The sequence below is a fragment of the Elephantulus edwardii genome, unplaced genomic scaffold (assembly GCF_000299155.1).
Source record: "Elephantulus edwardii isolate Elephantulus edwardi_28Jun2011 unplaced genomic scaffold, EleEdw1.0 scaffold00101, whole genome shotgun sequence".
Lineage (NCBI taxonomy): Eukaryota > Metazoa > Chordata > Mammalia > Macroscelidea > Macroscelididae > Elephantulus > Elephantulus edwardii.
This window is the reverse complement of record NW_006399851.1, coordinates 5,089,582-5,101,814: the sequence shown is the minus strand read 5'-3', so window position 1 is coordinate 5,101,814 and position 12,233 is coordinate 5,089,582. Positions and strand designations below refer to the sequence as shown.

General features: G+C 42.6%; 1 pseudogene; it reads right to left on the bottom strand.

Annotated features, from left to right (window-relative positions):
• Window positions 1–8,608: 8,608 nt before the first annotated feature.
• Window positions 8,609–9,924, bottom strand: LOC102846937 (annotated as a pseudogene).
• Window positions 9,925–12,233: the final 2,309 nt, after the last annotated feature.

The window sequence follows — 12,233 nt, the reverse complement described above, 5'->3', positions numbered from 1 at the left end:
TCTGTGTTTTGTATATTTTTATCACTTTGGATCCTTAAATGTCTCTGCCAGAAAATTGCAATTATCTTCATTTAACAGTTGGAAAAGCTGACGCTTGGAGTATTAATTAGATCCACGTCAACATGTCATTATTATTATTGCCATCTTTTAAATCACTTAATTGCCTTTCGTTCTTGCATGCCTAATGGATCATGAGCGTTACAAAAATTTAGGCAAATCTCTGAAACCCTGATAGCATCATCCAGGTGAAGGGACCAAAGCCCAGAGAGGTGAAGTGACTTGCCTAAACTCACTAAGGTGATTAAAATTTAGGTTTTTCTTTCCTTTCTAAGATTGTTCTTAGCATCTTATGCCATATTTCCAGGGGACATGTTCACCTAGCTTTTGAGAAGGAGTGCTGGTGGCAGTGTGGATTAAGCACTAGACTGCTGAAATAAAAGGTCCATGGTTCAACTTCATCAGCCACTTTGCCAGAGATGAAGTTATCTGCCTCCATAAAAAAATATACAGTTTCAAGACTTAAACTCTTCCACAAATCTTTTCTAATGTCCTATCCCTGGGTTGCAGCCACAGGTATTTAGATAGCAACAGCACCAGAAATGCGTATGGTTGCTGTGCTTCCTTCGGCGATTCAGGTCCATCCAGAGGTGCCTCTGAGGAAAGGCCTAGTGATCTAGTTCTGAAAAATTAACCATTGAAAACCTTGTGGAGCACAGTTCTGTTCTGAACACAAGGGGGCACAAAGAATCAGAACTCAACCAATAACCATGATGACCCTAGGTTTACCCTCCATGGGCTCTCTAAGCATATGGTAATAATGTGAATCAAGTGTCTCACTTGTTTACTTAATTACATGTCTCCCTCCTTTGAGATATGCCCCAAAGGTTCTGCTTCTCTGGCAGTTTGAATCCATCAGCATCTTCAAGGGGAAGAAAAGGTATAGTCCTCTTCTGTGTAATTTATAGCCTCAGAAACCTTCTGGAGGGTCAGCTGTGAGTTGATTCCAACTTGGCAGCAATGAGTTGCGTTGAGATTTTAATATATCTGGTATAGCCTATGAACTCAGTCAACACACTGATCAATTGATGACACTGTGGGGAGGCCAGGCCCTGCTGAATGCTAAGATCTCTTCTCCTCTGAAAACTTGCAACTCTATATTTCTACTCCCATGTCTAGTCATGTCATGGAGGAAGTCCTCAGGGTCAAATGATAGAACTTCTGCTGTTTGGGGCTTCCCATCTCTGGCTGGTTTTAGCCATTTGTGATCAGAGCACTTAGAAGAGAAACCAAACCAAGAGACAAACAGTTTTGATGAGGCAAGAATTGAAAAACAACTAGTTGAGCAATAGTGGCCTTGGCCTCTGAGAACATCTGTGATCCTGCTCAGATTATATTGAACTCTATAGGATCAGGAGGACCTGAAGCATTTGCTGCAGAAGGTCAAAGACTGTGGTACCAATGAAAGGTTTATTCTTTTATTTTTTAAAGAGAAGAGAGAACTGGGGGTCAGGGTGGGGTGGGTGGGGAGAAAAGTGCAAAAAGGAATGACTGGAAATCCATAATCTCTGTAAATGTTCATTGAAACTAATTTAGTGCGCGCGCGCACACACACACACACACACACACACACACACACACACACACACACACACGAAGACCAAGATTCTCACCACTGGGCCAATTGGCAGCACCATGATGGATGGAGAAGAGATTGAGAGAGATTGTAAATAATTTCAGCTTGCTCAGCTCCACAAACACTTGTGGCACCAGCAGTCAGGAAATCAAAGGATGAATTGCATTGGGGACCTCTCTGGAGTGCTAAAGAGCTTAATGTCAGTCTAGAGACTAAAGTGGACCTGATCCAGGCCATGGTCTTTACAATTACTTGTTATACATCAGAGAGCTGGACAGCGACTTAGGATGACAGAAGAATAATTGATGCCTTTGAGTTGTGATGAAGAAGAAGAGTCTTGAACATACCATGGACAGCCAGGAGAACAAATAGATCTGTCTTGGAGAGCGTGAAGACAAGTTTCTTCTCGGAGGCAAGGATTTTTAAGCTCTATCTCATATACTTTGGGCATATGGCTCGGAGGGACCAATCCTTGGAGAAGGACATCATGCTAGAAAGGGTACAGGGACAGCACAGGAGAGAAAGACCCTGGATGAGATAAAGACCCTGATGAGATGGATTGGCATGATAACTGTGGCAATTAGGTTAAATGTGTCAGAGTCAGTGAGATTGGCTCAGGGTAGGGCTGGGTTCAGAGCTACCGTACATGGGGTTGCTATGAGTTGTGGGTGACTCGATGATACATAACAACACAGAATCAGCATTTTCCTTGGACCACAGTTGTAAAAACCTGGCCTTTGTTCTTCATAAGCATCTCCTCTCTCAAGGAATTGTCTCTTGAAGTCAAGATCAACCTGGTGCTGGACATCTTCACCTTAACTGATTTTCTAGAGACGAGATAAAAGTGAGAGCTTGGGTTGTTAAGTGGGTAAGGAGCTGTGCTCCCAACCCAAGGACATGAAGTTCGAATCCATTCACTGCTCAAAGGAAGAAAAATGGACAATCTCCTTCCGGCAATTTCCAGCTTCTGAATGCCCACTGGAGGTTGAGTTATGAGTCGATTGCAGCTCAGTGGCACCTAATAACAACAATAGATTTAAATGGGAGCTCTGGTGGCCTGGCCGTCAGGGAGTTGGGGGCTGACTCACAGACTGCACCTCTCCATGGGTGGAAGTTGGGCAGTATCTTCTCATGAGATTTACAGCTTCTGTGAATTGAGGTCAGCTATGAATTAGCACTGACTGCAGAGCACACAGCTTTAGTTTGCTTGGCTCCACAGTCAACAGTCTTGGCACCAGCAGCCAGAAAATTAGAAGACATATTGCCATGGGAAAGTCTGCTGTTAGGGACCTCTCCAAAGTACTGAAGAGCAATGGTGTCTCTCTGGAGATTAAGGTGCGTCTGATACAGGCTATGGTCTTCGCAATCACTTGTTATGCATCAGAGAGTTGGACAATGACCAAGGAGGATAGAAGGAGAATTGATGCCTTTGAGCTGTGGTGCTAGAGGAGAGTATTGAGAATACCATGGACTGCTAGGAAAACAAACAGATTTGTCCTGGAAAGGGTTAAACCGGGTGGCTCCTTGGAGGCAAGGATTCTGAGGCTCCGTCTAACATACTTTGGACATGCTGTGAGGAGAGACCGGTCCTTGGAGAAGGACATCAAGCTTGGGAGGGTGGAGGGATAGCGCAGGAGAGGAAGGCCTCTATGAGGTGGATTGATTCAGTGACTGGGATAATTGGGATGGGAGTGTCAGAGACAGTGCGATTGGCACAGGACAGAGCGGAGTTTAGGGCTGTTGGACATAGGGTCGCTATGAGTCGCAAGTGACTCGACGGCACATAACAACAACAACAACATATCTAAATAAACTATTTGATATACATGGAAAAATGTTATGCAATGAGATAACCTTTGTAGCCATTTTGGCCATTAAAACCAATTAGAAACCTGTTATTGTTTTTAGTTGCCATAGAAGCAATTCTAATTCACAGTGGGCTCCCAGGTGAGAACAGAACTGTACTCCAGAGAATAATTTTCTTTGGAAGAAGATCGCCAGAACTTTCTTTACTTTTATCTTTGGGTGTTTGAACTACCAACCATTTGTTCATTAGACAAGGACTAAACTCTGCACCACCAGGAACCCCTAACTGTAACTAGTTTTTGTTTTTGATACTAAACTGTATTGCCCAGACTAGGTCCCATGACCTCCTCTGCCTAGGAGATTGGGTGAGACCTTAAACTTTTGTGCTGTCTGTGGTGATCTCTTTGGGTCATAGAATCACTGTTTTGTTTTTATTTTTCCCCCCAGTGTGCTCTATACTTTTATTTCAAACAACCAGTTTTTGGAATCTTGCCCTGACTTTACCCCATATTAATTTTAAGCAATTTCTGTTATCTTCAACAATGTGTACATGATAGAGAAAATATGACAATTTACTTTCTTCCCTCAAGCTATGTGACTTTTTAATGTAGACTTTAGTTTCCTAATTATCATGCTGCAAAATGACAAAGAATTAAATGATTTTTTTTCAAATTGGCATTTCTAAAATGCTTTGCATACCTAAAACCCGGTATGCTGGAAGCAAAATTAAAATCTCTGAAAACAAGTAGTTTTCTTTTTGCTCAGCCAAATAGTAGCATGTGCACATCCATGCACACACAGGCAGTAAAACGTAATGTTAGAGATGTTGTTGTCATTAGGTTCCACTGAGTTGAGTACCACTCATAGCGACCCTCTGAACAGCTGGCCTAAACCTTATCCTATCCTGAGCCATCTTCATCATCTCTGACATACTAGAGCTTATTGCTAAAGTCACCATGTCAATCCATCTCGCTGGAGATCTTCCTCTCCTTCACTGACCCTCCATCTATCCAAGTATAATGTACTTGTCTAGCTACATGTCCAGAGTGTGAAAGATGAAGCTTTGCCATCTTTGCTTCCAAGGAGCTCTCCAGCTGCACTTTTCCCAAGACATATCTATTCTTTTGACAGTCTATGGGATATTCAGTACTCTTCTCCAATACCATAACTCAAAGGCATCAATTTTTCTTCTGTCATCCTTATTCATTATCCAGCTTTCAGACACATAGTGGGTGATTTGAATACTGTGGCCTGAATCAGGTGCACCTTAGTCTTCAAACTGACATCCTTGCTCTTCCATATTTTAGAGAGGTCCCTGACAATGGATTTGCCCAATGCAAAACTTCCAGCCAAAAAAAATTTTCTAAAAATATTTAAAATATGTATCAGCTCTGATCAGAAATATTTTAAATTATCGTATTTTATATGCTTAGAAGATTGTTTCATTGTTTAACTTCTGAACTATGTTAACTGAAGAATTTTATCCAAAGTTTACAAATAAATTACATCTTGGAGAGAAATGACTAGCAGAAGTTAGAACCCACAAAGATAAAAAGAAGTATGTTGAAATCCTTAATTTTGGGCATAGTCCCTGAGCTGTACCTCACACTATACCTACTGGCCTCTGCTCTTCTGATGGAAAGGTGGAATCCTCAGGTGAGGCTGGAGAGGAATAAAGAAGGAGTTGCATGTCGCAAGATAATAAGTCTGTTCTGGAGAAAGTGAAACAAGGATGCTCCTTGGAGGCAAAGATGATGAATCTCTCTCACATAATTTGGGCATGTTGTCAAGATGGGCCAGTCCTTGGAGAAGGACATCATGCTTGGAAAAGTGGAGGGACAGTGAAGGAAGATAAGACCTCCATCTGTAACAAAATGGATTGACACAGTGACTGCAAAAATGAGCTCAAGTATGTCGGAGATGAGGATGGCACAGGATAGGGCAGGGTTCTGTGCCATTGTTTATAAGATTCCTATGAGTTATAGTTAACATGAAGGCACATGATGACAACATGTGTGGCACTCCTAATGTAAAGATCAGCAGTTTACATCCACCAGCCACTCCAAGGAAGAAAGATGGACAGTCTCCTATAAAGATGGAAGCTTCAGAAACTCACTGCAGATTCCCAGTGAGTCTGAATGACTTCACGCCAATGAGAAAAGCGATAAGGAGTTACAAGCAGAGTGATCTTTCCTGTGGGGATCCTTTGCTCAGTGGGACGCCAAGAAAGGCAGAGTATGGGGCAGGAAATGCAGTTGGGGAAAAGGAGATAATAGGGAAGATGATCTGATTTTTCCCAACTCAGCTTCAGGCCAGGACTGAGCTGAAGCGAGCTGAGCAAAGGCTGCTGTAGGAAAGGAGGATTTCTCACACTCCCTGCATGGTTACCTAAGAGCTGGCATCTGGAGGGCACAGGCGCGGGCTGCCGCCTCCAGCAGTTACTGGCTGAGTGATCAAAGCCAGTCAGAGAACCTTGACAAACTAAGGCCTAGTCACAAGTCAGTCCCACCCTCACCACAGTTCTGGTCTCTGCAGCCTTCCCCCATCCCCAGCAGGGTCCAGGCAAGAGGCAAACAGAAACTGTGGAGATAAGTCAAAGAGATAGTCAAGCCCTGTTGGCCTGCAAATTCTAGTGTGTCAGTCACAATAAGATTTATTCTACCAGTTAAACAGAGGTGACTTTGAACTCACCTGGGGGCCTCTGAGCCTTCATATGACCACAAGACAAGATGTGATAAGCTAGCTAACCACAGATATTTACTTCCTTAGTAAAAAACTTTGGGGGCCACTTTCTTCTTTTAAAGGCTTTCTCCATCATTGTTTGGCCTAGTAGCATGGAGAGAGCTATTCAGAACATAATGTAGACAAAGCCTTTGATATAGTAGAAAAGATAAGCATACTGTACTAATAGATGTTTATTCATTCAGTGGACACTTTCCACGTACCAGGTTGGGTTTTTGTTCTCCTGGAGCTGACTAGGGTGTCCCTGTGCATAATGGAACAAAATTAAAACCATCTACCCCCCACCCTGGTTAACTGTAGATCAGAGGGTTGTAATCCATAGGGGTTGTATTACCTGATTTTCAAAATAAAATTGCCAAAACAAAATCTTCAAATAAGTTGATTTTCTTAGTCCATTCAGTCTGGAAGCTCTGCTGAAGTCTGTGCAGCATCAGAGCAGCACTCAAGCCTCCACCAACTACATGAGTGGTGATTGTCCATGAGGTACACTTGCTGGGAATCGAACCCAGGCCTCCCTACCTGGAGGATAAAAATTTTACCTCTGGTCACCATTGGGTCTCCTGTGACAGAAACACAAATAAGCCAGTAAACAAGTAGACACACAGGATCCTACCAGGAAATTACAGATACCATAAGGAAATTGAAAGAACAGGATGTGGTATAGGAGGCACTTTAGATGGGGAGGCCAAAGGAGCACCTTTCCTTAAGGTCTGATGTCAGAGCCCCAAGGCAAAGAGAGCACTAGGTACACAAGTCCAGTCTGAGGGACAGCCTTCCCCATGATCCAAATTGGGCTTGGATATTGTCCATGTTCCTGTCTGTCCCACTGACTTTTGGTCTCAGTCATGAATGTCTTCACTCTTTCTGTTCTACTTTCTATCCTGTTGATATTTATAACCTATGTGTAATGTGTGCGTACCTTCAACTCAGAGATAAATCCTCCCTGGCAAATGTTTATGGAGTTGAAAAGACGATAAGCCCTCCTTCAGACTCTTGAAACATAGGAGCAGAGGGCAGGGTTCAGTTGTGGTCTGTCTGAGGATGACCTGGAAATGTGGCCATTTCCCACTGTGGCTGGAATAGCAGGAGAGGAAGGATATCCAGGTCCATACACAAAATTAGCACTGGCTGCAGGGAAGAACCTCCTAAAAGGATTGTGTTTGCATCACACACAGACATGTATACATACATATGTATGCCATGCTGTCCTGGTGCTCAACTTACCATCATATCTATTACAGTCTTGCACCACAGGACAGCTCCTTTGAAACCCATCACAAATGTAATAGTCTCTCTTTATTAGATTTTCTTGGCTTGGGTTTAAAGCATTAATCACTTCATCCTTTGAATTTCTTATATCTTTCTCCTCCTCGTCCAGCAATTTCTTAGCTCTCTCTATTAATCGAAAATATTCTCTCAGGTATATTCTTTCTCCCTGTATCTTCTCTCATTCTCACCCCCTATCTCTCACTGCTAGCCTGCTTTGCCCTGGCTTCTCTTTCCAAGCCCACTTCCAATTATCCTATTCTTGGATAAGACCCCCTCCATTCTTTTTTTAAAATTTTAATGAATATTTACAGAGATTTTGGATTTCCGTTCATTCATCATTGCTCTTTTCTCCCTGCCCACCCCTCTCCCACCCCCTTGGGCACTTCAAACAATACTTAGACTCTACCAGTTTGAAGTAAATAAATAAGGAAAAAACTCCTAATACAAAGCCAGTCTTACCCCTTGGGGAAACAAAGAGCCATGTCTGCATGTCTGACCGATTGTTCTATACCTATACCTATACCTATACCTATACCTATACCTATACCTATACCTATACATATACTGTATATTATTATAAGCTTCTTAAGAGAAGCAAGACATCTTTGTCTTCCTGACACTGAATTCTACTAGTAGCTATTAGTTGAATGCAACTGCAAGTGTTTTGGGCCGGAAAGTATTTATAGTTTATGCTTGGGAAGAAAAAAACCATGGAGTATGTGTTTTAGACCTACCATATCAACCATGGGCAAGCTGGTATGGAGTATTCCAGATTCTCCTCTGACATAATACAATCTAGGGCAGGTTCTTATTCCTTCTATTGCAACCCCAGGAGCCCGAGCTATTACCGGTTCCCCAACAGAGACAATGCAAGTCCTGACCCAAACAAAGGCTGCTGGACGAGGGGAGCCGGGGTCTCTGGCTGCACTCACTGGCTTTATGAACTGCATGGACAACAAGATACCTGAGCAAATCAATCAACCACTGTGGTAGGAGGGGCTTGTTCATCCAGTCTTTGCTTTATTTACTGTGTGCAAAGCGTGCCGCTGCCCTCTGAGTTCTCTGCATAGTTCTTGGCTTGGACAATCAGTGTCTGATCCTTTCTACAATAACCACAGAAAACATGAGGCAGTGACTCTCTCTTCATTGTATCCCCGCTCAGTCCTGAGACTGGTAGAAAAGGATGCAGCCAGACTCAGAGTTCTTTGAGATACCTGATGTCAACCCATAGAAATCTTCAATTGCTTGTGCATCTATTTTTTCTACAATGTCGTCATCGAACCATAACCAGAATTCATTACTCTTAACTATTGCAATACAATGGCCTCGATTGGGACCACTGCCTCAGTGAACCACAACAGACACCAGGTCATGCATTCGGTCAGGGTTGGTGGTGTCTCCTGAAGTGCTAAAGAGACGAAGTTCTAATGGAAAAACTACCCGGTATGAGAGCTTCATGTAATGATGAAGTTGATACATGTACTTAAATCTCTTCAGGTATAGGGCGAGGATCATGGGTAGTTTCTTAACTTTCGTCTGTTTATGTGCTTCCTGTCTGCTGCAACACTCTTCACAGTAGTACTTGTACTCGCTGCACAGTCTCCATGTTTCTAAAGCCCCTTAAACAGTAAGTAATGTCTCTGTGTTGCTAAAGCCCCTTAAGCAGTAAGTAATTGATGTGTTTTGTTCTACGCCAACAGAAAGGTCTAAAAAATCTTCATCTTTGCTGTTTATGGGCAAACTGGTGTGGAGTATTCCAGATTCTCCTCTGACATAATACAATCTAGCGCAGGTTCTTATTCCTTCTATTGCAACCCCAGGAGCCCGAGCCATTACTAGTTCCCCAACAGAGACAATGCAAGTCCTGACCCAAAGGTTGCTGGACGAGGGGAGCCTCAAGCCACAAGTAAGACATCTGGTTTCATTAGTTAAAGTTCCCTGAAAGATTCTGTGAACCCACGTTGGGTCAGCTGTGCTGTTGTTGTGTTCATTGTTGATATTGCCCTTGGGTAAACGGCCATTTTGTTTTTCCTGCTTTTGTTCTTCTTGTAAAATATCAGCTATTGTATTTAGAAGGTAATTCAAGAATTCATGAGCATCTGGCTGCATGTAGTTGTCAAAAAGTTCAGTCTCTTTTCGTAACCTTGTAATGAACTTCTTGGGAGGAATCACGCCGACCTTCTTGACCTTCTTTGGGTGGCGATGCTGTGGAAGAGGTCGGCCAGGCCTGTGAGGCGGTTCTCCTTACTCTGGGCCTGAGTCTTGTAAGCAAGAACTTTTTCCTGAAATGGACGACAAAAATAAAGTGCTGGAGAACCAAACTGCAGTAGCAGGTATTCCCAAAGTTGACTAATAACAAAGTAGTGCTCGTTGACTGGAAATTGCTCTGCACCAATCTCTTTCTCTAATGCCAAGGCATTGGCTCCCATGGTACAGATGGAAGCGAATTTGGAGACTGTCGTTAGGATTTCCATCCACCCAGCGCCATCTTCCACCCAATCACCCACTCCCTCCATCTTTGATTTCATCTCTGCAGCCTCAAGATTCCTCCTGGATTCCTTGCCTGTCCATGTAAAGGGCTGACTATGCGTATTTGTGGTTCAGTAATCATCAGAAGGGTGTGAAATGACAAATATGAGTACTTCCCTCCTCTCCCATCACCTCAGAGGCCCAGTTCCCAGAGACAACAGCAGGTGGCTATTTCTTTGAATACTCTCCAGTTTAGGGGGCAGGGGTACAGGAATAGGGAAAAGAAGAAAAAGGAAAAAGTAGAATAAAGTTATTCTTTCTTAGGAAGAAAAATGAAAATTCATTTGTACCACTGAGAGTTGAAAATGGTAAAATATAAGAGATTTAAGAAGGCAACCCCTGCTGTCCAAAATCAGCCACTGAAAACCCCAAAGAGCAGACTTCTACTCTGATATGAGTCAGAATCAAGGACAAATGGTATTTTGTTCCAGGCAAGTGGAAACAACAAAAGGATTTAAAAAAAAAAAAAAAGTAGCAGACAAGGTACCTGTTGGCTGAAGGTCAGAGCTGGAGAGGCTGATGATCATGATGTAGCAGGGAGGAGGGGCACCTTCCCGGCTAACAAGCAGGGAATTTCCTGTCAGGTACACAGTGTACACCTTTGCCTTTCAGAATAGTCTCATAACGACCTGTAAGACAGAATAGAAGGTCCCATAGCAACCCCAAGGCTGTGAAAATTTATGGAAGCAAACTGTCTCACCTTTCTCCCAAGGAGGTTAGCACATTTGAACTATTAACCTTCCACTTAACAACCCACCACTTAACCTACTGTACTATCAGTGCTTCTTACACAATCTTAAAAACCCACCAGTTGGTCTTGAATCATAGTGGCCCTATGAGGCTATAAATCTCAGTGGAAGAGACTGGCTATTTTTCTGTGCAGAGTGTTTGGTGGATTTGAACTGCTGGAAATGCATAGCCTTTGGGTTACTAGCATAACTAATTGCAATATGAATCAGGAGCAGGCTGGAGGTGGCTTTGTGAGAGGAGCTTCAAGTTGACACATCACATAGTCACTCAGATGGCTCTGTAGCTTAGAATCTTACTATTTCAAATATTACCTTGAAGAAAAGCACCATTACCTGCAACATGGAATTGTTTATTTGGGTCCCCCCCCAAGTCAATCCATTCTATTTTATTTTATTTTTTGTTATTGTTGTTCATTCAAACAGGATTTTTTTTTAATGTGACATGTAGGACTGTGTCTCCATATGATGTTATAATGTATTGGCCAAACCCCTTCTTCTTCCCTCACCTTGAATGAGCCCACTCTCTTCACAAGGTAACTGGGGCGGAACATCTAATAGGGCAGGCCTGGTGGAATTTTTCAATTTCCTGAGATTTGGTCTGAATGGAGCATCTAATCTCTGTAGCATTGAGGTCATATTCATGTTATTACTTATGTTTACCCCAAGCTTGTGTGGGAACACTTTCCTTTTTGGCAGGTACAGCTGTTACCAGATCATTACACCGAAGAGAATTTACACTCACAAGAAGCAAAGAAAGTGAGACTTTGTCTCACATACTTTGGACATGTGGCCAGGAAGGGCCGATCCTTGGTAAAGGACACTGTGCTTGGGAAGGTGGAGGGTCAGTGAAGGAGAAGGAGACCATTCATGAGATGGGTTGACAAGATTACTGCAATGATGGACTACATGGTGGAGATTGTAAGGGTATTGCAGGATGGGGCAAGGAGATTGCGAGGTGGCACAGGATAAGACAAGCTTCACAGGGTCACTGTGATTTGTAGTTGACTTGATCGCATCTAAGAACAATTTTCTAAATGAACCATGCAAGGACCTTCAAGTGACAGATGATAGACCTGAAACCCTGTCTGTGTCATCCAGAACCCTATTCTTCTCTATTTTACTTTAGCTTTCTACTTATACTTCTACCTTCTAATGAGTATTGAAAAATTCCTGTGGTTACATTAATTTTAAACATTTATTTTTCACGTAAGATACCAGATAAAGTCGCTAACATAACCTGTCAGTTCTAATCCATAGACAATCTTATTTTCAGCCTACATGCCTTTTAAATTAGAATTAGACCAAAATCTTGATTTTTCAAAACATGTTAACATGTCACAATTTTAACCCATCCACTTCAAGCTGGATTAAAAAGATGTCTAGGCATCTCACTCCCTGACTTAAAATCCTACTACACTGCCGTGGTAATCAAGACAGCATGGTACTGGTACAATGACAGACACATAGATCAATGGAATAGAATTGAGAACCCGGAAATCAGCCCA